This window comes from Micropterus dolomieu, linkage group LG17 (assembly GCF_021292245.1).
Source record: "Micropterus dolomieu isolate WLL.071019.BEF.003 ecotype Adirondacks linkage group LG17, ASM2129224v1, whole genome shotgun sequence".
NCBI lineage: Eukaryota > Metazoa > Chordata > Actinopteri > Centrarchiformes > Centrarchidae > Micropterus > Micropterus dolomieu.
Genome location: NC_060166.1, coordinates 20,643,856 through 20,671,600, shown reverse-complemented (window position 1 = coordinate 20,671,600; position 27,745 = coordinate 20,643,856). Strand labels below are relative to the sequence as shown.

At 40.4% G+C, this 27,745-nt stretch overlaps 1 protein-coding gene across 5 annotated transcripts in view; it reads left to right on the top strand.

The window, feature by feature from the left end:
* Positions 1-8,422: 8,422 nt before the first annotated feature.
* zgc:172282 (leucine-rich repeat and fibronectin type III domain-containing protein 1-like protein) overlaps positions 8,423-27,745 on the top strand; it is a 136,508-nt gene continuing 117,185 nt past the window's right edge. For 3 of the 5 annotated variants that reach the window (XM_046074902.1, XM_046074895.1, XM_046074900.1), the window contains exon 1: positions 8,423-8,608. The gene's annotated coding sequence lies outside the window, so the exon portion shown is untranslated. The remainder of the gene's footprint in view (positions 8,609-27,745) is intronic. The other 2 variants (XM_046074896.1, XM_046074901.1) reach the window with 1 other exon arrangement.

Sequence of the window (27,745 nt, the reverse complement as noted above, 5' to 3'; positions counted from 1 at the left end):
TGGCATCCTGAAATGGGGGGCTATGAACACAATGGCCCATTGAATTTGAAGTCATTATCTGACACCGCATGGTATAAACTCAAAGTAACATTTGAATGAAAACAAATATTATGCACTGGCTTATTTAGGGAACATTAAAATTCATTTTGACATATTAGTTTTGCAGAATTTGGCTTTGTCACAACATGACTGATACATCTGTTACGGCAGCGACTTGATCTGAATGTGCGAGAGGTTCTGTTGGTAAAGAAGTTGTCAGAAAGATCATTTTAATCCAGCGGATCAATAATGCACACAGACACACATCATAGACTCAGACATCAGTGCCACTGGCTGTGAGACGCTGCTCTTATTGCTTCTTTTCCTATCTTTCACTGTCTGTTCTTTACACTTTTTTCCTCCCAGAGAGGCTATAAATAGCTACTCTGTGTCACCATCTGGCTCCACAAAGGCTGCGCACCTCTGTGTGTGTTAGTCACTGTGACTGCTGTGAACTATGTTAGCCTGTTGGCTCAGACACCGTATTACTGTGGCCTCTGTAAAGTAGCAATAGAGTTAAGCCAGCTGGCTGGTGGCACCAAGCGTAGGATAACCTGCCTCTCCTGCATTGCTAGCAGTACAAAAAAAAACCCCGTGGCAGTACTTGTTTGCCACGGTGCCCTGCAGGAACCTGGAATTGTTCATTGTCCATTTTTTTAACCAGTTGAGAAGTTGTTTTTGCTAAATTTTCCAGATAAGGAGGATTTGACACTGGTAATGACTGCAATGCCAGATACAGTAATCATAAAGCACATTTGTTATTACATTTTTAGTTCAATAACACTAAAGATGAGCATGTTAGCACTAACCTGCCAGGATCTCTAATGACTGTGGAATGCCACAAAATACTTAAACATTACCAACTGACAGCAGGGTATGGAGAATGGAAAATGAGTTGTAATATTAACATGCATGACATACAGTAACTGCCTCAAAATGCCCCTATATTCATGACAGTAAACTATGGCACTTTCTTGCTTGCCTGTGTTAAAAAAACCCAGAAAAATAATATTTCATATGCAAAAGTGGTGTGAGCTGTAGTGGAATGACAGACAGGCTTCATCTGGATTAGTCCACGCTAAGGTTAGTGTGTCAGAGAATGTGATGAGCACAGGATTAATGCACACTCACACACAAACACGTGTACACCAAATAGCCACAACAGTTGGATGGAGGGATGAACTGGGCAGGAAGAGTGGAGAGAGGGAAATGGAAAGAGAAGACAGTGGGATTGTGCGTCGGGATCACAGCAGCAACTGGACCTGTGGACCTCTTGCTCTCCAATTAATCAATTGATTTTTTTTAATGCAAAATTTATATGGGGTACCGTGCGATTTCCATGATACTAGAGTCAATAAAACTTTCTCAAAATTCATGAATAGTCAATTTTCAAACTCGAATTCTTATGCCTTTCCCCTTTCATTGCAGTGGTACAAAAATTATCTGCATCGTTAAGTATGCATTTAAAGTGGCGAACACAAGATGAAAAGCACAAAGGAAAGGTTATAGATTTCTCGCTGGCCCTCGTTCACACCACCAGCTGTTTGAAAGAAAGCGAAAGAAAGAGACACAGAAAGGCTGTGGGCAGGAGGATGTGAAGATGGGCAGACAGTAAGACAGCCTGAGAGAAAGAAAAGGAAGGCAGGGAGACATAGAGAAAGGGCAGCAGGCAGAGAGACAAGACAAGAAAAGAAGATGGTCGGAAGCCAGCTGTTACTCCATGATGATCTCCTGTCTTGCCATGCTGTCACAGATACTCACAAACAGCACTTGCCGCTGCTGGATTACATGCCCAGATGCAATATGAGGGAAGTTGCCCAGAAATCATTCAGATAACCAGAAAATCACAATCAAGCTGACATGTTTACAGTGTGTGTAAAACAGAAGCACAGACACAATCCCTTGTTATGGGAACTGTCTTTGTGAGTCTTTGCTGCTTCTCTTTCTCAGTTTCCCTGCATGTGTTGTTTTATCTCTTTCTGTCTGTTGGTCTGTCTGTCTGTCTGTCTGTCTTGTCTGCCACCCATTCATTTGCTTTGTATTACCCTCTGTACTCTCCTGGATGTGTGCTCTCAGGGAAGGCGGCAGTTATGGTTGGAGCCTGCAGAAAGATCTAATTTTGCCGGTTCTGCTCTATTTCTCAGTATCTCTGCGGTGCTTTATGTTGTCCTTAGAGTGCTACGGGAAAAAAGGAACAGTTAACAGCCTGAATTTCCACCACACACATACACAGACTGGAGATTTTTTACCACTTTAGGTCAAGACCCAAAAAAGGCCATGGACCTATCCCTTGTGGTTCTCCACATGACAAGAGAAGCAAAATGCTTAATGAACCTTGTTTTCAAGGCAAGAGACTAAACTTCCTAATTGGATTCTTTGCTGCAAAACTTCTTGGATTCCTTAGTGAGAAAGATGCTGTCCAAAACACAATAAACACAGTTCTGGGGAAAAAATAGAATGTGTCCACAAAAAATTCATAAAATGATCCACGGCAGCAGGGTGAGGGTTGTTTAGTAAGTAGAATGTGTGCTGTACCTAGTCAGTGGCAATTTCTGTAGCTTCACATTTGTAGTACCCACTAAACAACCTGAGCCATGTATTCAACAAGGTGCCAGATATGTTTCAAAAGGATCTTTTTTACCCTCAGACGCAATAGAAGGCTGCTATTTAAGAATTTTTGACAGCGCAATGATACTGTGGATATGCAACTTCACTTTATCCCAGTGGTGTTCTATTGCCCTGAGATCTGGTGAATAGGGGTGTCACAATACATCGCAGCAAATCATATCCTCCAACACAAGGCTCTAAATTCATGCATGTGGTGAATAGAACAACTAACCACATGTTTTGTTCACAGCAGCCACATTAAAAGAAAACAAAAACTGAATAAATGAGTGGAAAAACATATTTGAATACAGGTAATCCCACACAGGGAATGAGGGCTCACTGAATGCCTTGATGAAAATTATGTGAATCATATGCTATGGCCTTTACAGTCACTATGGAAGCTTACTGTTCCAGTAAGGTGTTGGGTCAGCTTAAGCTCATAATAAAACACCTTATCCTGTTTTTTTTTTTTTTAATTTGTCACCCTTGTATGTAAAACATTTGGTGAATATGAAGATTTAATTTATTATTTAAATCTTCGACTTTTGTTAAGTTCACTACAACAAACTTAAAATGGAAACAATAAGTATTGTGTTCAAACACTAACCCTGAAGTAAGATGTTGCAACAGAAACTTTCCTCAAAACATTGTCTGGTGCTGGATGTCACTGGCTTTGAAGCTTGACAGGTTGTGCCTTTTGAAATGGGTGTTGTCTATTGAGTTTCCATCCTCGCGCTGCTGGTCAGACTGCTTTCTTGAACTAGCAGTTAAACTTGCTCTTAAATATGAATATACCCTTTTCATGAAACTCTACACGCTGTGAATGCAAATCCCAGAAGGACTGATTGCTCGTCTGGCACCGACAGCCACACATGCCCACACTGTAATATTCAGTTGAACAGCGACTGATCCTCATGACCCTGCCAGCATGCTTTATACTTATGTTTTATTTATGTATATCCAAGTCAATGTCTGGAGAAGCTAGGTGTAAGCATAAATGGAGAGTTGAACATGATAAAGTACATACAGAGCTGTGTATATTTGTGTGGGTTTGTGCGTGTGTTTAGATGTGTGTGCGTGTGTATGTTTGAGGTGCAGATGGAGAAGCCTTTGGACAAAGAGTATCACCTTATACCCGTTATGTGTATTGGACAGAGAGGACCCAAAAGCAACACTCAGGTGAAACAGGTTTTATTGAGGGAAAGAGGTTGAGGGAGTGGAAGTGAGGGAGAAGTGGAAGCTGGGGGAACACGGGTACGGGGGACCAAGTTGCTAGGAGGGTAGAGGGGGCTGAGGCAAGGGAGCCGAGGAGCAGGTGGGACCAAGGAGGCTGGGACGAGGGAACTGGGGGGCACCAGAGGTCGAGGGAGAGAGGAGGCATGGGAGAACTGCCCGGGGGGGTTGGTGGAGGAGTGTGGTGGCAGGCTGACTGCGAGGCACTAGGGGGAGCCGAGAGGGTGCCGTGGAAGACGAGGGGAGAGGTCAGGTTGGCGATCCCAGCCGACTCGACGGTGGACGGAGGTGAGTGAACCTGGGGAAAGACAGACAGGGTTAGTAATGGGGAAACCAGAGAACGGGGAACAGATGTGGCGAGAGCAAAAAGCTTGAGGCAAGCAGTGGCACCAGGTCAGGAGCAACGACGATCAAGCAGAGGTTGTGTGGAGAACTGGGGTTGATATACTGGCAGGGATGGAGTTGATTGCTGGCAGGTGTGGCAGGCAGAGGAGGCTACTGATGAGGTGCAGGTGTGGATCGTCAGCTGGGCTCAGGAGCAGAGAGAGAGGAAGAACACAAGCAAGGGGAGCAGAGGAGACACAGAGGGAGACACAGGGGAAAACAGAATGCAAGAAAAAAAAAGAGAAACAAACAGGACACTCACACTGCCACCACAACAATACCTCTCCTAAAAAAGACAGTGCCAATGTAAATTGACAGCATAAAGTCTTAAGGGGGGGATTTATTTAAACACTGTGGATTAAACTCTTAGTAGGGAGCAGGAACTTACCCACTGGTGCAGCATAATTTATGTTTATTTTAGTCTATGTTTGGTACTGAATAAACAACTGGAGACAGGCAGAGGTAAATCTCTGGTGTCCTTCCTAGCCAAAGACTTGAAATTGCCACTTGTTTTTATTGTAAGGCTCAGTTGCCAAATTGAGTTTCAGAAAATATTTGGTTATGAATTTATGCAAATGCACAACGCATTCTAGGCAAGTGTTATGTGGTATTTATATAAATTGTGTCTATGCATTACACAAGGGGCCCTATTTTCATGAAACCGGGTGCATGTGCAAACAAAAGCTTAAAATTGGCACACATATATGTGACAAGTTTTTGCAAATTTGGTGAGTGGTAGTAGCACAATCCTGGCAGATACTGGTGCAATGTGGTATAAAGGCAGAATACATTATTAGTAACAGAAACAAACACTTTCTCTCTCTCCCTCTCTCACGTGCACGCACACACACACACATCTGTTACAAAGTTGTACCATGCATTAGCTATCACTACCATTTGTCTTGGCATGACTGTAGGCAGGGGTCTATGGTAACCTTTTTCCCAAGTAGCACATGGAAAATATTCTCCTTGTTTGCAATTATGATATGAAAATCTTGTATCTGGCCATGCGTATTTAAGATTTTTACGCATTGAAAACAGCTTTTAAAAAACTGATCACATATCACAGTGATGAGAGAAAACACTCATTACAGAAAACTCTACAATGATTGGTGCATTGCAGCTTGTGGCATTTGGGACTGTTTTTTGGACCAGGGACGGATACACAATATACCAGCACTACCCACACAACTCTACACTTAATGTAAACCAGATGACTGAACAATATTTATAACAAACTTTAGTAAAACATATGCAAAGTACAACAAGGGGAACGTGGAGGCAGCTAGAAGGATCACACATTAGCACAATAGCATCCTGGCTCTGTCTACTAGATCTGTCCACTGCAGATGCACTATCCACAACCTGGATGAGTAACTAGTATAAATGAGTGTATTAGTATAATATTATAACAGTAATTATAAAGTGCAATATTATAAATATATTAAATATATATTAATATATATATATTAAATATATAATAATTTAATACTATACTGTTAGTATAATGTTATATATTAATTATATAATGTTTCTATATTCCTTATAATTTCACGTATTAGTATACCAAACAACTTACCAGTAGAATAATATTGATTCCAGTTGTGGGTTGTTTTAATTCATTACCTAATTTGTTATTGCTAAGGACTAACTTGTCAATAATCGTAATCATATATGCATAAAATTGAGTTCAACATTTGAAAGTTTGCTGTAGCACCTTAAACTTTTTTAAATGTCCTGCCCCATTGAGGCTGTGATTGGTTGGTTGACAAAAAGTGGCATTAATAAGCACATGTGTCTACAAAAAGCATCTGATATAGCTAAATGGCCAGCTAGCCAAACCCAAAACTTCCTTATCTTATCCCTGTGTACTTCTTCCTTAACAGACTGCTCAAGTGGCCCACAGAGTGGCCAGCCCACCGGGATTTTGGTCTCCACAAAGTTGGTGGACCCCACAAGTATAGTGAAAACCTGGATTTGGACGCCAAGGAATATAGTTAAACATGCTCATGCACACAAACACACACAGACACAGACACACATGTTTGTTCCTCTATTCCTGTGGGGACATCTCATTGACATAATGCATTCCCTAGCCCCTTACCATCTTAATTACATGACTTACCTCAACCCTACCCCTAACCCAAAACCAAGTATTGGCCCTCAAAGAGCCGGTGACATCCCACCATGGGGACCCATCAGTTAGTGTGCATTCACGTTAAAGTCCCCTCTGGGATATTAAAACAAGCCCTCCACCCACACACGTGCATTAATTCGTCAGACAGCCAGTCACAGGCTTGTGTCTACCCCATTGTATTGGTTTGGCCATGCATTTGAATCAAGGGGAAGTGTAAAATTTGGCAAAGAAAAATAGAAAAACATGTCACATTGCCATAGCCCCACAGGTTCCCACATGGTTGCTAGGCAGCAATGACATTTCCTGCTCCTCTGAGCAGTCTGTCTTAGAGAGAGAGAGAGAGAGAGAGAGAGAGAGAGAGAGAGAGAGAGAGAGAGAGAGAGAGAGAGAGAGAGATGTTACATGTGTCTTTACTCAATGTGACGGCTGGCAGTGCATATTCAAATATCACACCACACATGGGCGCGCGTGGACACACACACACACACACACACACACACACCCCCAAAATCCCCTGGTGTGTGATGACAGGCTGCAACTGTCAGCATGTCCTGCTGCAACTCTGTTTCTCACTCACTGTCCCTCGCTCTCTCCTCACACTGTCTTTCTTGCTCTCTCTCTTTCTCTGTTTACTTTCTCCCCCCTTCTCTCTACCTTTCCCTTCCACATCTTCCTCACTTCTTCCTCTCCCATAGGTTTCTTTTTTCCTGCAGCAGCGAGGGGATGACTTCTCTCATCCCCTCTATCCTGTCCCGTCCTTTCTCTCTTGAAAGCCTCTCTGGTCGCATTATAGAGGCTGTGAAAGGCTCTGGAACAACAGTTTTGTTGGAATGAGACTGTTATGAATATGTCTTTATATCTGCAGGGAAACGGGTCATTTTTACCAGCCCTGGCTGTGTTAGCAGCTGTGCTGTAGAAGCCCTTGCAGAGGCTTCTCATTTCTATCACAGACATAAGTAGGTAGAGAAAGAGCGAGCTAGCAAGCCTGCCTAGACTTGAAGTCATTATAAATGAGCCTGAAGCTGCTTGTCTGCATGTTGTTTTGAGAATGAAGAGATGTTCCGCACCAGAGAAATATGTGGTTTGGCAGACACTGTCACTGTTCAGTGTTAAGTTAAAACACACACTACACCCCACGGAGAGCCTGACATAGTCTCCTCAGATGAGCAGCAAAACACATCAATTTGTATAAAGTTCTTCCTCAGACACATTAATATGACAGAGATGGTGTGTAAATGCTAATAGTTATCCTAGCTGCAGATTAAGTGCTCAGAGCAGACAGCATACAAGTTAACAAAATATTCAACAACTAACAATTTATCTCCATTTATAAAAGCAAACAGAAGTCTTTTGTAGTCAAGTAAAAGTACTTTTACTGTTAAAGGATTTTTTACTTAAGTAAATGTAAAATTGCTTGTAAATGACAATAAAATGTTTTAAAACTACTGCACAGTAGGGAAGAACACAAAAACATGAGACACAGACCCCATCACAGCCTGGGGAAATGTATTCAAGTATTTTGATCAATAAGTAAAAAAATTAGTACCACTAACAGGCACTAGAAGTTGTCTAACTCTATCAAACTAATAAACTCTGCAGCCAGACAGGAATAGTATCTACAGGCTAGCAAGCACTGAGTCTACTTTCTGAAATGATACATGGACGAATCTGGTGAGTCCCTAAGCTACCAATGGCCTTTTTTGTGTCAGCAGCCAAGTCATGTAAGAGATAAGATAAGAAAAACCTTTATTTTTCCCACAGTGGGGAAATTGCGGTTTGCAACAGCAAAGACAAGAGCAGAGATGTACACAGGTTTGTAATACAAAAGATTTGTTTGTTAATTGAAACACCGTCAGCTCTGCAGTGGTCGTCTGTCAGTTTCATTACTTGCTGGACTTTGATACTGTGTTTTTTTAATAAAAGTGGTAGTTTGCCCCGCCCTAATTAGATTCACCTGTCCCTCGTTATCTCCTTACTGGTGTGATTAGTTCGCCTGTTCCCCTTACTCTTTGTCAGCTCGTCTTTGTCTCTTTACCTTACGTTCCAGCCTCATTCCTAGCGCTGGATTGTTTGTTTCCCACTACTATTGAATGATCTGTGTTACCGTTGGACCTTGACTGTTTTCTGGACTTTGGATTTTGGACTATGGATTTTTTTGCCCGTTTTGGACTGCTTACCTGGTAGGACCCTTGCCTGCCTAATTCCTCTGTAAGCTTTTGCCCTGTTGTGTTTTTCTTAATAAACCATTGAGCTGTACCTGCTTTTGCCTTGGGTGCTTGCTATTGGGTCCAAACCCTTGTTTGCCTGCTACCCCACTGGCAGTAGACGTGATACTCTCAGGCTTATCAACACTTAGTGGGGAGCCTATTACTTACACACACACAAGCGTATATGTGCACACACACACACTTATGCACACAAACATAGCCTACATAGCCACATTTTCAATGTCCAGTGGTATCCTGCTGCGTAAATTTAAGTGTTTTTATAAATGATGAAGTCAGACATGCACAAAACATGGGTGTGTTAAAGTGGGCTTTTAAGCTGTCATCTCTCTCTCCACACACTCCATTAGTATGTTATAACAAAATAAATAATGTTTTATAACAAAATAACCAAAGCTGAGACAAATACACACTAGTGTAGCAACCATATACAGTATGTAGCATTAATACTGTTCCTGACAAAACATGCAAATACAGTAAGTTCTCCAGTTTATTCCATTTGATAAATAAATCACACAGCTGCTGTAATTGTTACATTGCAATGATCTTTCACCCCTACCTTTCGTGCCTCCACCCACCCTTCCGTCTAATTAATCACAACAGTCAAAATGTAGACCACACAATTAACTGGGACCTGACACAAGGATTGTAATTTAATGCAGGTGGCATAATTGAGCTTCTCAGTTGACAGCCAGAGTTATTGGATAAGGGTTTGATCTCTATACAGTTTTCATTAGCAACCAAACTGCCTTACCAGTCCACAAGGCAGCATGATTAACAGCAGGCAACGCTATGGCTCGTGGCTTTCCACGCTGTTCAAACTGATTATCTCCCTGTGGTAATGTCACAGAGGGTAATTTAAACTACCTGGATCTTAAAAAAGCCATTAGGTTAAGTTGTAGAGGAAGATATGACCAAACTTTGGTGCATTCACTAGTCAGTTAGCTTTGCAAATACCGGTATCTTGGATTTTTATGACAGTGTATCTACTGTGTATAGTATCCTTCAAAAGTAAAATTGACATGTGTTTTATTTTATTTGCAGCATTTTAAACTTTTGATGACATTTGTTACACTAGTTATAGCTATGGCTTTTTCTTTAAAACTAAACTAATGTTGTTAAACGACAATATTTTTTCAGTGGGGCTATGTGTAGGATTATTTCATGGCCAGGAGTATTGAATCAGTGCAGTATAGATTCCTGGCAACCTCAAAGTGATTAAACAAATAAGATATGCCCTGTTTATTGATGAAATTTGGGGTGCTGGTAGGCAGATTGTGTTACCTTTGGATCAGTGTGGCTGGTGCATTGTCCTCCAGTATTGGCTGCTATACCACAAATCAAGCAAAGATGTATTTAATAACAACCTAACCAAGTAGTTCTGGTGCCAAAACCTAACCAAACTGTGATGTTTCATAATGTTAATCACATGTTAAAAAGCCTTGGTTAGGTTTAGGAAAAAATCATGGTTTGGGTTAAAATATTAAGTCACCACTAACTGTCAGAGTCACACAGGAACCAAACCCTGATCTGTGTCTGATCCGATTGTGGGAGAGGACTCCCCCTAAATTTTTGGCATTTCAGGTGGGGTTGAGCTTGGAATAGCAGAAGATGCTCCAGAATTGGTTTCAATAGCATCTCTCCCACCAGCAGCTCCCTCATCTCTCATACAGCTGAACACCAGAGCCAACTTTTAGGACTGGATGTCGACAACAGTCAGCCCACACACAGCCATCTCAGGATTGTTCCAGCAGCTATCCGCCATCGGCCAAACGTGCTAAAGGCAACAGAAAGCCTCCTTCTCATAGCACAGAGGAGGATGTGAACACACTAAGATGTCAAGTCTTTACAGCCGAAATTGAGAAGCATGCACAGGAAACACAATTTAAGAAGAAAAAAAAAGAACTTGAAAGGATAAAAGAGAAAAATTATGACATAAAAATACATATACAAATATTTAAACTACAAGAAGATCTAAAAGCACAAGGATACAACATCACATTTTCACATGAGCCATAGCAAATAGCAAACAAATCTCAGCATCAATGTTACAAATACTGTTGGATTTCGTTAAACCTTGCAGAGTTTATATAGTTTAGAGAATATTCTAGATCTAAGACAAAACTGACATAAGGACTCAAAGAAAAAGTCGCAAAAACAAACCCATCTACTACTTCAGCACCCTGGACAGCGCCTTGGATTTATCAATACACAGCACAGTTAGAGAACGTTGGTCGGGGCCATAGATTCTGATATGAATAAAGGAGACAAGCCACTCGCATCCTCAATACAAGTCTATGGGTAAAGCCTGTAACGGCAAAGATGGTGGTTATCCCGCCTCTTCCACTAGAAAGCCAATCGTCTGCATTTAACAGAAAAAGTGGGAAACAGATTTCAGCCAATCGTGTGCTTCCACTGACGTAAGGGTCTGTTTTACTTCTACTGCGCGGAAGAGGTGACGCATGCGTAGTAGAAATATAACCGGTCGGGAAAAACGCTTTTTAAACCTTATTTTGGGGCAAAGTTGTCAAACATTTTCAGCGATTTTTATCAGATTTTACATGCGATTCTATTCATGTAGTTTTTATGTTCCGGTGACCAGTGAAAGTGCAGTTCTGTCTCTCTCCCCATTCATTTAGATGGGAGCCTGGTCTTGTTAGTCCAAAATAGCTGCCCAGAGGCCTTGCCAAGATAGCGGCCGAATGGCATGAATTGCCTAGAAGGACTAATTACTTATTACTGAAATATAATAGCTTTTTTGTGAACATCAGTTCTTCAGCACACCGATTCACCGCTCCACCACACAGTGTGGGCTGAATTGCTAGGGTTTAGGTATGGGGTCATAAGCCATTATACCAGAAACCTCCCAGAGTACTTGCTGAGCAATAAAATATTTGCTGTCTCTAAGTCTCTCCAAAAGCTAGACCGCTTGAGGATGAAGCTGCTCAGGTTGATGGAAACTTAACATAGTCGTCAAAGCTTATTTTTTACAGAGGACTTTGCACCTACTAAGAGCTAGGTGTAAGATTTAGCTTATAACTTATGAAATTAAGAAATTACCTTTAAACTAGGCTACGTTTAAACTTTGTGGTGCAACCTAGTGCTGGTTCTAGAATCACCCCTGACTTAACATGAAAGTCTATCAGAGCGATCTGGGCAATTTTCAACCAGACTGTAATCACCCAAAAGGGTCGGTACTCCACGGAACATGACTTTACCCTGCGGCTGAATGGACTATGATATTCAGAAGCAGGACAAAATGTATAATTACTTTTAAAATAATACTAATGATGATAATAATATTGCCAGCCACCACTGCTTGGGACAGAGACTGGCAAGCTGTTTACAGTTTTTATGCTAGGCTAAGTAACCAGCTGCTGGCTGTAGCTTCATATTTAATGGACAAAAATCGCTATCGTTTAACCTGTCCCTCTTCTTGTTTTGCGTTTGTGATAAAAACATTGAAATGTTTATTTTTTGCCAGTTTTTATACAGAAGATATTTCTGTATCAAACTTGATAAAGGGTACAACATGCTGAATGGCCAGTTTTCTCTTAAGGAATGTGTGTGTGTGTGTGTGTGTGTGTGTATGTATGTATGTATGTATGTATGTATATATATATATATAAAGGAGAATATATTTTCAGCTTCCTTCTGCTGAGGGAGCGGCCCATAAGTTCCAGTGTGACCTTATGTAGTGGGAGCTTAGACGAGCAGAGAGGGAGATAGAGCTCTCAGCTTATATAAGTGGTGTCACGTTCTGACTTTGCTCCAATGCTAACTGGACTGGCATGGTCTGGTCCCCTTTGATAGATGAACCCGTTGCATCATCTGTGTGTGTTTGCTTATTTGCCTGCACATGTGTTTGTGTGTGTGTAACAGACAAATAGTGAGTTGTTTAACTGCATAGGTCTGTATGTGTGTAGGAAAAAGAGACAGGGGAAAAGAAAGGTGTGTGTGTGTGTGTGTGGTTCATTAATAGCTTTGCCAGAGATACATGTGTTTCGGAGCTGCCCGCAGACATCAAGGGACAGAAAAAGATGTTAAGGAAGGGAGGAGGAGAGGGAAAGACAGACAGAAGGAGGGTGACAGTGGGTGGAGAGAGATCAGACATTCACAGTGATTTATTTGTGGCTATGAAATCAGTTCGGTATACCCACATTTTAATGTGTATATCCCTGCTGAGTTTGGGGGCTAGAATGGCTTTTCTGATGCAGGTGAGTGACATCAGCAGAGCTTTCACAGGTCAGAAATACTTTTAGAGTGTGTGTGTATGTGCGGTAGGCTGTGTATGTGGCAAGTGCTGGTTACAGTTGACTTTAAATGCACAATGTGAAAGATTTTAAACAGTTTAAAACAAACCCTTCTGGCATCATGTTAAAGACGTCTTTGTATGTATCTACTGAAATTAGCATGCTAAGCTAGCTAGCTAGCCCTGGCCTGTCCTAGCTTGTAATACCACTTGTGCCTCGAGAGAGGATAGTCAGTCACTGGAGCATCCAGTCTGCCCTCAGTCCAACATGAGAGGACGAAGAAGTAGAGCTGCCCCCAGGGCTTGTCAAGTTGAGTGCTGTGGAGATAAGTCTGACCATGTGAGATTAAGTTGAAGATAACTTGCAGTCCCTGATTAGTGTTACAGAAAGACAAATATGGCAAAAAAGATGGCACTATTAAAAAAAAAAAAGTAACATACGTTTTTAACGTTGGCTATTTAGAGAAATCTTTAGAGCAATTAATGACAACATAAACCGTACTGAAAAACATTGCAAATGGCGTTGATATATGGTTTTGATGTGGCTTTTTTCTTGCTACTATGGTCTTGTTGAAATATAGCTAAGCAAGCTAACGTGAACTAAAGGGCTGACTCCACACATCAAGGAATTCTGTGTATTCTTGACCTGCTGTTAGTTGGTAGATGGCTTTTTTTAAATAACTGATGAGATTGTATAGACCCAGTAGCAAGCCGACTAAAAAATTTAATTGGTTTACTTCATTGTAACTAATTGGCATTAATGTTATTAGATGAGGCAAGATTGGAAATTTGGAAAGTTTGCTACACATTTTTGAGGATATTGCAAGGTTTAAAGTGTCATTGCTGCAATTAGTGAATCATGCAATTCTTGCACAATAGTTACCCCAATTAGTATGGAGCACGTGACCAGGAATTACACATTGTACCTTTGAAGGGAAGATGAGTTACACCGGACTCACACAGGTGCGCCACGGCTGCCGTACCTAATCGCTGCCATTGTAGTCAATGCTTGTGCTCACACCAGAAGCGCCGCAGCGCGTCCCAGAAGCGGCTCTCCGCTCTCTTGTGCAGAGAATAGGCAGCCAGTCTATTTCTCACGGAACACGCGTCAAGCAGCACAGAGCAGATGAGCCGGGCAGGAAGGCAGAAACAGAAACGGCAAAGAGAATCCGGTCGATTTTCAAAATAAAATACCTTGTACAGACTCTCTATCGTATATCAACAATAAACACTGTTAAAACAGACCAAAAAAGAAACAATTTAACTATGTAGCCTTCTTAACCACACTAGAAGCACAAAAATCAAGGACAACTTACCAAATCAACTAAATCTAATAGGGCTGACCCCTAATAGTCAAAGAGTCGATGCTTGGATGGACGGAGCCTGATTCGACTGTCAATCTCACAGTCGAAGCTTCGCAGCGAAACAAGGATCAAGCCATTTTGGCTATATGGGGATGCTCAACTTCTGATTTTACATAAAACTATCAGTTTTCTCCCAACAAGTTAATATACAGCCTATTACAATACACATTTCAATGTTTAATGCTTTTGGATAATTTATCACCGTCGATGACCCACACAAAGAATATTCGTTTTTAAATAGCCGGCTACTTGAAATAGACCTGCGAGGAACCACGGTGTGCATGCAGTTGTCGGCAGCACGGAATCCACGCAAAACTCTGTAGAACAACAGTGAATGGCAGGCGAGAGAGAGAGAGAAAAGGCTCTTCAAAAGCCTCAGTTTAGCTGGAAATTTACAGTATAAGTTGAATGAGAGCAGAGCCACCTTGTGTAAACCCCCCCGCCACTGGCTCGCAATCGCTAAAAAAACACACATGATTCGACTATCAGTCGACTATAGGCAGGACTTGATGATTCTGATTTGACTATGTAAATCCTTAGTCGGGGACAGCCCTAAAATCTAAACAATTCAGCAAAATCAGGCAGGCAAAACACTTTTATTCTGAAATGCTCCATGTGGGAAATTCAGCCCTGTAGGGAACTGGGGGAAAACGGTTCACAGAGAGCTGTAATCAGTAGCAGAACCACACAAAATGACAAATAAACAACAAGTCAACAACGTGGGGTAGGCTAAACGCTCTGCTGCTGAAACGCTTGTCAAACACTTCCAGTGTGAGCTGACGCCGGGTAGAGGACGGGTCAAAACTGTGGAGCCGCCGGCACATGCTGCCTGTGTGAGTCCGGGGTTAAAATTAGATGTTTTGGATGGATTGTCATGGACTGTTTCTGGGAATTAAATAAAGGTGAAAAGGGGATCATGGTTTCCAAATTGCTGACTGAAAAATACAAAGATTTCCACTTCAGCAGTAAGGGCATTGTCAACCTGTCTGACAACCTACCTAGAAGATATCAGAAAGTAGTCATCAGATCCTGTGACTAAGGGGACCTTTTTTGGCTTTCAAGTCAAACTTTTATAGAGAGAGTTGTTAAAGGACAAAACACAACTGGTTTTATTATCATTCATTCAAGCAAAGTTCTAGGATATATTGGATGTCTCTGTTTGAATCCATCAATTGAGAGTATACATATACTGTATGCAATATATAATGTTATTTCTTAAAATTGAACTCTTTAAATCTTCAAGCCTGCCTTTTGATGTACTGTACTATACAATGCTGGATATATATATATATATAGCCAAGCAGCAGCTTCATCAAATAGCCTGTGTAGGATGGAAAAACATGGAAAGCATATAATACTTTAAGACTGTAAAGAAATAACAGTTGGTATTAATTCTGTCAACTTTACCATTTCCACAGTAGTGCAGAGAAATAAGAGACACACTCTTTTGCTCTATGACAACAGTTTTATTTTGCTAAGCCTGTATTTTACATGTACTTACGTGGCCAAACAAACATGAAAGTGGTAGGTAACATCCAAGTGGCCAGAAAGATGCACTTTTCACAATATATTAGAGACAGGATCTTCAATGAAGATTTGATCAAACACAAGATCCAAACACCAATGATTGTTTGTGATGATTGTTTAGACTGCACAAAGGATAGGACTTTTGTTTAGTTTGATTTGTTTATTCCTGTCATTGTTATTTCACAAGTGGAGTCTAAATCCAATACAAATCTCCCCAGTGTATGACCTCAAGGAAAGTAAGGCAGACTGACTGAAGAGGGGAGTTGCTTGTGTCTGTAGCAAGTTCATTGTTAAACTTTGACTCTCCACTGGCGTTAATGGTGAAGGACCTGTACCCATGTCATCCAAATCTGTTAAAGGTCCAGTAGATATTTCGGAGGATCTATTGACAGAAATGTAATATAATATCCATAAAAATGTTTTCAGTGGTATATAAAGACCATGCATAATGTTTTTATGACCTTAGCATGAGCCATTTATATCTACATAACCGCGGGTCCCTCCTTTCATGGACGTCGCCACGTTGTGTAGTCATGTTTTTACAGTAGCTGAAAACAGACAAAAAGTGCTACAGAGCGTGTTCTGTCACTACGTTCTTCTTGTTTTACTCCTGGTCAAATTCAGACAGTGTAGATAGCATTTCTGATGCTCACATTACGGGATGTGCTGAGTGTGTTTCAGTGTTTGAACCACATCCGTCAACCTACGGATGCTGTTTTATTGTCTCCAGGCAGAGGACATTTAGGGGAATCACATTTTCTGATGGCTCTTTCAGAGGTGTGTCAAGCAGGCTACGGACTCTTTTAATGTCTTTCAGAAGTTTTCAAAGTAAAAGCTCTCAATTCAACTCCAACTAAAGTATTACAGTAAACAAACTTCCCAAGCTTTTATTTTGTAGGCAAAACCACTAAAAAAAACACTTGCTGTCATGACTGCGCTCTATTTCAGCATCACTATTAAAGTTTATTTATTTATATTTTTTGCCACTATCAAAGCACGATAAACTGATCACGGGCAAGGTATTATTGCTGTCGGGCAGTTCTGGCGATGTTTCCCTTGTCAATGTTTGTATAAACTTTATCTATTATGTGGTTTATAATGGACTGTGGTACAGAAACAATGACGTTGTTAAACACTCTTGGCTTACATTTTCCATGTTTTCTGTCAGTGGCCAAGTCAAAATAATAAATGGTTTTATTGAATAATTAAGTAAATATAGTTTCTTAATATATCTACCTAAAGAAACCTCATTCCTTGACTGCCTACTCTCTGCTGTCTCAGAAGACAACACCTTTTGTGCTGTGTCAGCCACCGTAGCTGTCCTACGCTCTTTGAAAGGGAAGGGGCAGTGGTAGACTGGACAGATGGTTGCAATTCACAACCTCACCACTAGATGCCACTAAATCTTACACAACTAACCTTTAAGCTATTCTTATTTCTAATGAATAAATGGTATTCCAGTGCCATGGTCACAAGAACAGCGGTGACAGCGAAATTAGAGACCAAGCTACGGACAAGAAAAGACCAACACATTCTCACTCCCGACTCGTCACACATTGACACTTGGTCAAGGCCCTCTGGTGTCACTTTTTAACGCCCTGGTTACCCCTTTAGTGTAGTGTTACTTTCGTCAGACAAAACTAAACGAAATATATTCGTCAACGACCTTTTTTTCCCCTGACGAAAATGAGACAATGACGGTCCATAAACACTGATGGTGACTATATTAACGTGCAATAATGTCGACGGAAAATGACGACACTAAAATGTAATTCATAAAATACAAACGTTAATAAAATCTCTTTCTTTTTGTCAGTATAATGAGGAGACAAAATATTACAGGCCATATTTTCTCCCTCTAAATTTTCACTTGAACAGTGTTCATTCAGCAGTATTTTTTTCTTCCTGTAAGTTGAATGTTGGCCGACCATGGCGACGCCTGGTGCGGGAGGAAAGCGTTACTATGGAGGATGCGAACTCTGATGATGAACACAACATGCTAGGGAGAAAGAGGTGCTTAGATATTTGGTCCCATTTCAAATACAGTGAGGCGGACCAAAAAAACAGAGTGCCTGATAATATCAGAGTGCGAGCAATGTTGTTCTGGTAAAACACTACGAACTTGAAGTGGCATATTAACGTTAAGCACCCAGGAATTTAGATCAGTTAATGTCTCCTTTGCAATAAAAATGAGAACAAAACTATACTAATTAGTTAGAAAAGATGGTATAAATATAAAAGATCGTATGATAAAATGATGGTTAATGACTAAAATGACAAAAAACACAGACTTTTAATTAGAAGAAAACTTGATTAAAAGAAATAGCATACAGTGGACTAAATATGACAAAAAATAACAAGGACATTTGACACAGGACTAAGACTAAATTTTAAAAAGGCTGACAAAATTAACACTACATTAGTGTAATTTTTGGACGTCTAGGGTTCCGCGGTCAAGTTAGGAACACTTATGCAATGGCTGGTTAGACTTTTAAAATAAAACGCTAGCGTTTTGAAACATTGCATTTTGAAACAGCATGTTATTAAAGTTGTGAATTGTTGCAGTTTGGTTAGGTTTTGGCATAAAACGTACTTGATTAGGTCTAGGCAACAAAAGTACTTGGTTAAGGTTAGAAAAACATCATGGTTTGGGTTAAAATAACCTGACGTACGTCAGTTTACATGTAAGTTAACTAACTTTGCTTACACAATTTAAATAACTTGCCTAACTTAAATAACAATATTTGTTTTGTTTCACACGGGACACAAACACCGATCTCCTGGTTCAAAATCCAGATTCTGGCCCTCAATCTACCTCGACCACCTTCTTACTCAGTCTTTTCTGTTAAATATCATAAAACTACCTTTAGAGTCAAAAACTGATGCTACAGGGCTTCCACTGCGTTGAACTATGACGCTATAGGGATCTCCAAACTGATGCCGATGGGTCTTGACCATGAATCCATATGTGACAAACCGGGGGAGTGAGAATGGGCTGAAAAGACAGGTGTTATTATGTTGAAAATACACTGTATTTTAAGGAAGGTTCAAGCATGATGCTGCAAAAGGTAAAAAGCTATTTAAATGACTACATCTGTTGTGAGCTCCCTGGACCACTGTGTGGACAGGCAGGCTGAGTCAGAGGACTTAATATGCACTGAATTCCACCGTTACCTACTGCATATATTTGTGACAAGCATACTGTGCCACTGTGTATATGTGTGATACAATGTGTATATGTCTGTGTGTGAGTTATTTTGATAGCTCTATTTAAGTGACCTAGAAATGCATCTGTTGCTGAAAAGGGTTTTATTTAACACGAAAGCAGCAATGCCAAGGGTTGCCATTAGGAGGAAGTATGTTGGGGGTGGGTATGTGGGAGAAGTCTGTGGTTAAGTCTTAATCATTATTTTGCGTATTCCCCACAGAAAAAGTGTCTATAGCGAGTTCAGCAATTCATTCATTTTTTTTGTAGAGAACTGGATAATCAGTTCTTGTAATTAAACAAGAGCACATGAAGGTTGTTAATTGAATTACAGCTCTTTCTTCCTAACAACTTTTTTTTCCTTTTCTTGCAACTATGAGACTCAGTGGGATCTCATCACAATCATCTACATCATTTTATTTAAAACAACTTTTTCACCATCATTTATTTAAAAAATGCATTCATTTGAACTCTCATGCCACACAAAATACAGAAATTCTGTCTTAGCTATGTCTCTCACAAACATAGACGTTGTAAATTACATTTCATTAATGGATTGCATAATAGAAACCTGCTCATGTCTCCAGCAACATTTCGAAATGTGTTTAAAAATGGATGTGGCGTAGACTGTTATTTCCAATTATCTCTCTTCCACTAACTGTGTTTTAGACACACACATCACATATTATTTTAACATGGTAATGAGAATATTGCTATTATGGCATGGGTCATGTATTATATTAAATAGATTTAGGCCTATAGCTCAAATTCAGTAACAAATGTGGCTAATGGATGTTTGCAGGCTCTTCTTTTCTGTTGCTACTGATACTAGTTATGAGTGTTACCCTACTAATGACATCCACAGCTTGTCACATACACAGAATATTAATACTGGGTTTAAGACTTGAGATGGACTGCTTGTTTGAACATAAAAAGCCAACACTTAAATGCCCCTTTCCCACGTACTCTTTAATACACAAATGTTTTACATTTTATATTGTGAGAATTGGAGCCAGAATCAATTTTATGTGTAAAATGCTGTAAAAAATGGCTGTGACATCCAACAAATAGGTGTTTTAAAAAGATGTGAGGCATCTCTAGCTCTCAGGCCATGGATTTTTGTATGACAAAAGTTGATTGTGGCTTCTAGGTAGGAATCGGGTTGCTTCTCCAAGTGAAACAGGTAAAGGTGAGAGTGAGATTGACAGTGTGATAGGAGATGGATTGGTGCATCTGCTGCTTTTATGTGGGAGCTGTACTATATTGCTGTGCTAAAGAGGTCAATCAGTCTATACAATCCAATCCACTCTTATGGTCATGAGCTTTCAGTGGTCACTGAAAGGATGAAATCAAAAGAAAAGTGGCTGTAATAACCTTGCTTTGTGGTAGCTTAGAGACAAGCTGAGGACTTTGGATCTGGGATGAACATTTTGTATGTTGACATGAGCCAGCTATTCAGAGTAGACTCCAGGACTCTTCCCTTCAGCTATATTCTGGGCACATGTGGACAGAAGAAGACTGAATTGAATGTCCTTACTAGCCGGGGAACGTTTTGCAATCCTTGGGTGGGGGTGGAGCTGGAGGACGGGACTGCAGGATGTCTAAGCTTAGTTTATTGGTCTTTCACCTAAATAAGGCAGCAAGACTATCAGGGCCCCGAATAGTTGAAGAGTCGATGCTTTGATGGGTGGAGCCTGATTCGACTGTCAATCTCACAGTTGAAGCTTTGCTGCGAAACAAGGATCATGCCATTTTGGCTGTATGGGGGTGCTCAACGTCTGATTTTACATAGAACTACCAGTTTTCTCCCAGTAAGTTAATATACAGCCTATTATTATATACATTTCAACGTTTAATGCTTTAAATAAATATGTAAAAAGAATAAAACTTTCAATAAATGTTTTTGAAGTGTGTGAATAAATTCAAAATTGTACCCCTAACCCTGGGGCATCAGTGCGCATGTGTAAGTGTAGCGAATGTGCCGAATTTTATTGATCGTTCTTAAATAGCTGGCTACTTGAAATAGACCCACGAGGAACCGTGACGTGCATGCAGTAGTGCACGTAAAACTCTGCAAAAGACCGGTGAAGTACAGGCGAGAGAGAGAGACAGCGCCTCAGTTTAGCTGGAAATTTACAGTATAAGTTGAATGAAAAGAGACTGCAGCTCAGCAGCTTAAGCAAGATTAAAGTGGCGCTACCGTGTGTAATGCCCCCCAGCCCGTTCGCAATCGCAGCACACAAAAAAACACACATGATTCGACTATCAGCCGACTATAGGCAGGACGATTCTGAATCGACGATGTAAATCCTTAGTCGGGGACAGCCCTAAAGACTAAATGGATGATTAGATTGATTATAGATGATTGTTTATCCCCTCTCCAGTGTAACACAAAAGATACAGTAGCTTTTGTGTTTTCTTTACGTAGCAAGTAAAACATGTCTCACTAGTCAGGCAAGTGTTTTCTAGAGAAATGTAGCCTCACAATGTCCAATGGTGGGTCTGAGAGCAATTTATACAGCTCTGCTATTGTTAGCAACGTGCCTGACCTTGGATCCGAGTCTAGAGTGCTTAGTCTAGCTGATCTCGTTCATCATTCAGAGTACAAACTGATCCTTTTTCAGCAGTCCGCAAGGCTTAGTGCCAGACATAGCTAGGCAGCAGTGGACCCAGGTGCAAGGACATTTTGTGTACCCATCCACCTCCCCCACACTACTCCCCTGCCCTCTTCACATAGGGAGGCAGACTAAATTTTCTTTTGGATGAGGTTCCCTGTGGTGGTCCCACAGGACCTTGTGAACAGGGACAGCTGAACCACCCTGCCACATTTCCATGACATTTCAATCACTGGTGGAAGCCAAGGGGAAAATAAACCACAATTCACAAACTGATAGTGAGGCAAGGGTAATTCAGAGATTAGAGGGACAGACTTGTGAGCTGCAAGGTTGAGTAGCTTGTTCCTGTAGTGGGTCTGAATGTAAACTGCCTTAAACTATAGAGATTGTACAAGTGTAGCCGTCCTGTACTTGTTTCCTCTGCTCTGCACTCTTGTGTTTGCAGTTAATAGACCTCAGAAAAACCCGATTGCAGCACTTTCCAGTGTCTTTGTCCTCTCATGCTGCCTCGTTCATGCTCTTTCATCAGTATCTCCTCCTCCATCTCACACTCACTTGGATCAGCTTGAAAACACTTCCCTCCTGCCATTTCCTGTCACATACAAAATGTTGCTTCCTTTTCTTGCATTATATGTAGAGAGATAATAAACACATGAACGATGAAGTTTGCAAAGTTGTTAGTCCTTTTCTGTCTGTGTCAAGTGAAATTTTTAAAGGTGCTTGTGCCCTGAGTGTGGAAAGTGTTGAAGGAGACCAAAGAGCTGTGTGTGCGTGTGTGTGTGTGTGTGTGCACTTGTGTACAGAGATGGCAACAGCTTTTCTTAAAGGAATTGAAAGATTTTTTGGATCACTAAGATGACAGATACTGTCACACGCACACAGACGTTTCATTAACTTGACAGTCTCGTTCTCCCTCTCTCTCTCTCACACACACACACTCACACACACACACACACACACACACACACACAGACACACACACACACACACACAACCAGGTTTCATCCACTTGCCACTGACAGGTGTTCAACCTCACATCCATGCAAATACACACCTGGGAGAACACAGGTTTCATCATCCAGTTTAAAACATCGAAACAAAATTACGTTGAGAACCAATGCAGGCTGAAATAAATATTGTCAGAACTCTGAGACAGACAGAGACATAAAAAAAGAAAAGACAAAAGCAGTGAGAGGGAACATAGATGGGGCAGACGGATAAAAGCAGCACTCTGGGGATGAAGCTCCCTGTGATGGGCGGGAAAGTCAACTCACTCAGCTGGGAAATGGTAAACACAGGACGACAGGGGGAGAAATGAAAATCAGATCAACAAAAGGGAGGATTGCTTTTAAGAAAGGGGAACAGGAAATAAAGGTAGAGAGGAAAGGAATATTAGACAATATACATTGGCCTATATGGGAAAACTGCATATTTGAAGTGAATGATGGTAGTGATTAAGAACTCTTTCTGTGCACATCTAATATCGCAGTAGCCCAGTCTTGCCAACATTTAAAATGGCAGCAAAATCAGTTTATTTCAAGGGAATTGCTGTGATCAACAGATTTACTTGCAGGGGTGATGTAACAAATCTTTCATGTTGTGTTCCACTTCTGTAACCCCTGACAAGCAAATTCTTACCCTTGGATAATAGCAAACCGTCTTGAAAGTGCTGACCTGTAAGGAAATGGAAAACAGAAAAGACTTAAACAAAGGAAGCGGTCGTAGCTTATTAGCTGTGTTGCATCAGCCATTTTTATTTAACTTTCCACTGCCAATAATATAAACTGCTCGACAAAAGAAGCAGGGTATGCAAACAGTTGTGAGACAGGACATTGTGAGACAACATTACAAATACATCCCTGTGGTGGCTAGCATGTTAGTGGTTAGCAAGGGCAAATATTTCATGTCAACATTGGTGTGGACACTTTTTAGAAATAAAGTCGCTGAGGGTCTGAAAGAGAGAGGCAGTGGACCAAACAGCTGTGAGGCGGGGAGGACAGAATCTTTCAGAACTTAAAAAAACACATTGGACTTGTAGTGGAGAATGCGAGCTGTGTGCCAAATACATTAGACATTGACAGACAACAGTGGTTATAGTTAAAATTTTGGATCAAAATTATTGCTAGGAACAATACAGTATTCACTGGATTTTGGTAGGGACATTTTTCTACACCCCTAGTGGTTAGCCTGCCAGCTGCAGTAGTTTACAAACTAGTCCTGCAACAGCGATTTCGCAAGGATTTGTGGATAAAATTTGCAGTGCCACTTGTGACCAGGGCTATATAGGGAAAGGGCGACTTGTTATTATTTTATAATGATCAATTTATGTTTTTTTATTTACTATTCTTTTCATTTCTAAAATGTCAAAAATAGCAAATGACAAATAGAGCCAGGGTATGTATTTCATATGAACTAAGAAATGCAGGTACATCTTTTTAAGGCTAAAGTATTTGTACTTGAAAACTGACTGAAATAACTACAGATTTCTCCCAAATGACCAAATTTAAATCATAGTTTCAAGAATAGCTGTATTGAGAATTGGAAAGGACAACATTTCACTTTTTTTTTTTTTTTTTTTGAAACTCCTGTTTGTAAGTCACAAACTACAGTACATCCCTGCAGTGGTGCAGCCTCCAGTTGCTTATGTGAGTTATCTGTTGTGAAAAAAGGGGAAAAAAAGCCCTGTATTTCTCTCACACAGGACTCCTGAACTCTGCGCAGCCTTAACAGAGCACACCATAAATCCCTAAACAGTCACACTGCAAAAAGCATTAAACATGAGAGCACAAACAAATGAGTAAACCGAGATTGTCTGTATGTGCTCCTCCTGAGCACCTAATAATGATAATACTGATTATTGGGTAATAAAAGATATACAGCACAAAGCCATTACTGGATTTATGTCCCCAGGAATAACTCAGGGGGAAGAGATCAGAGATCACTTCCTGTCTAACACAAATTGTACAGGGATTATAGGCCCTGGATAAAAAGATTTCCTCAGGGCAGTAAGAGCTGCTTGGAGAAAGTGTTGGGCAGTAAGAGCTGCTAGAAACAGAGAGAGCCAGAGTGATTCCGGGGGGCAAGTGATGAGTATTGTGCAGTTATAGCAGTAATCGATATCCAGCGGAAACTGATCAGCAAGACCAAGAGATGTGGAATATAAATGAGGGGGTGAAAGGACTGAGGGCAGGAGGAAGGAGTGATGCTTTAGAGCGGATTTCTATTCTCTCTTTGTCATTGTTATTCCTGTTAATTCAGTTCTAGTGCACTTCATTTTATCCCATTTTGTGCTTTTCCGTCCTTCCATTTTGTCGGATTCTTCCTTCAGCCTGTGAGTTTTTTCTCTCCCTCCATTCACAGAGTGGTGTGATACCATTCACTTTGCTAACAGTGAAATGCTATATTGCATTGGTGGGTAAATGGGTGCCCTGCAGCACGGAGTTGTACATCAGAGTGGTTGCAAATGGTAGACACTGAAGCTCAGTGTGTTTTTGTCCCAAGGCTGCTCACAGGCACTGCTCTAACTACTGCCACTTAAACTGAGAGGCATATAGATACTGCAGTGTAACGCATGCTAACAAACACATAAGCAGACACAGAAGTGTAATACAGTACATCATAAACACTTGCATAAATATTGGGCATTGGTATTGCTGAAATATGTGTCCTTGACAATATGGGATTTTGAGCTTTGAGCGTCATTCTGTACTACGGTTTCCCATATAAAAAGTATACAAATGTCTGTATTCATGCTTTTAAACAGCTTGTATCAAAGTGTACTTGCAATGGAAACCATAAAGTCCCCAGCTATCCCCCAGTAGCACTGCATTGGTAAAACATTCTCCTCTTTTTTAAAATACTGTAGACGGAGCTCAAAAGATAAAATTGGAACACATACCTTTATCTTTAAAAGGCTATGTCATAACAAGGCATTAAATGCAACCTGTCTGTAGGAGAGAGCGGGGATATAAATGCTGCTGGGAGGATCCTGCCTATCTGTTAAAACACTCAAATCAAAACTTTTAATTTCTCATTCTGCTCATCCTAACGGCAGCATTAACCCTGAAATAAACCTTTTGCATATGATGTGTGGGAAACATTTACACATGACTTTGGACTGGAGCTTTGGGGCCATAAGATAATAAAATATAAATCACACTCAAGTGCAAGCATGGCTGGTTAGAGACACACAATTGCTATATAATACAACTACACGAACCAGTAGAGAGACACACACAAATGCTCATATCATGCAAAAATAAACACACACACACACAGGATTTAAAATTAATGCTGTGTCTTTCCTTCAACCGGGGAAGTTACTCATGTTGCATGCTGAGTAGGGTCATGAAAGGGAGTTCAAATGTGTGAGAGGTGATGGTTATGTTCTCTGTTAAGTATGCATGCGTGCTTGTGTGTGTGTGTGTGTGTGTGTGTGTGTGTGTGTGTGTGTATATGTGTGTTGAGTAACGGGAGACAGATGCTGCCAATAGCACTAAGTCATGATTTATTTCTAGGTCTGACAACCAATAGATTACTTTGGTTCTTGCGCTGCTCCTCGATGAAACAGGCTGTCTGAACATCTGAACATGAAAAAACCCTCAGATGATCATTTTGAAGACTTTTTTATTCATGTCATTCCCTCTTTTCTCTTTGTTCCTCTGGCTTGGTGAGAACCAAGATTACAAGCCTCCATTCATTGCGATGTCACAGCTTGTGCCTCAGAGTACAGTGCTAATTAGCAGATGTTTACACACTGAACTCTTTATAAAACTGCCAAAAGAAACCTTGACTTTGACAAAAAGGAATACAAATTTTTAATGACCGGTTGGAAGTAAATCAACATAATATTTGGTTCATCTTGACTCACATGACTTATCAGCTGAGTAGGGTCATGAAAGGGAGTCGTAGCACAGAGTGAGGAAGATAAGTGTTTTTGATGTGGCGTCTATGTTTCTTGTGGGAATGTATTGATTTTTAGTCTTTTTTTTTATTAGAATTTTTTTTTTGATTGAACTAAACTTCAAGTACAAACAGTGCATTTTAGTAACTTTAATAAATATGTCTACATAGTAGGCAGGAGGGGCTTGACACATTTAGAGCTTTTAGTAAGGCCACCCAAACTCCACCTCTCAAGCTTAGTTCATTTGTCTTTATAAATAATCTTCTAATAAGAGTCAACAAAAATGTAAAAACAATAACCCTGACCTGACTACTGACTACTGATCTGAAAAATTTGACCATTGTGGGCAATATTACACATCAAACAGAAGTGGAAATATGGAAATATTTTTTTAATAAGATGCATGCATCAATGTGATAATAAACTTTTCATTTTCAATTCACCTTTGGTGCCATAAACACATGCTACTGGCTGGTTTTAGGTTGATTGATTTTAACCATCCATCACTCTTCATCTTCATCATTATTGTCACTTTTTCTAAAATTCAGCACATTCACCTTTGTTTTTGCCATCTCTGCAATGCATTTCCTGCACTGGACTTTAATGACTTTGGGGGCAGTGGCAATATTGCTTGCAGCAAACATGTTCATTGGAAGATTCTTTGATGAAAAAAGTTATCAAAATGTCCTTTTTTTACAGTACAGTATTTTCAGTGTTCAAATAGCTTTGCTTGCATATTTTATTTCTCTCACAGTGGGTGTAGTGGCAGGGAAAAGGAGCTTAGCGTCAGGTGGCAGATTGGCAATATTGCAGTAGTCAAGGGGGATAAATCACTATAGCCTGACAGATTAGTGGGAGTAGCCATGACTCAAGAGTGAAATAATCTTATTGTAATGAGAGAAGAAGTGTTTGTCAATAAGTCATTTTCTCTTCAATTGTTTGTAGATTAAACTAATATTACTTGATATTTTTCTCCTTCAATAGATGGGATGTCCTGAGTAGGAGACGGAGATGAGGAAAGGGGAGAGGAAGTCAGAGGACAGAAGAGAGCGAACAACAAAATTGGGAGGAAGGAAAGGAGAGAGACATTTAGCATTCACAGTGTTTACTCTGTGACTCACTATACACTAGACATACTTAGCATGTTTGCATAATCCCACGGGATATGTCAAAGTACAATGGCAACCCTTTTGCCATATTTTGCCAACAAATCAATTACTTGGTGAATAATATTTAAATAGTGCAATTCCTGGA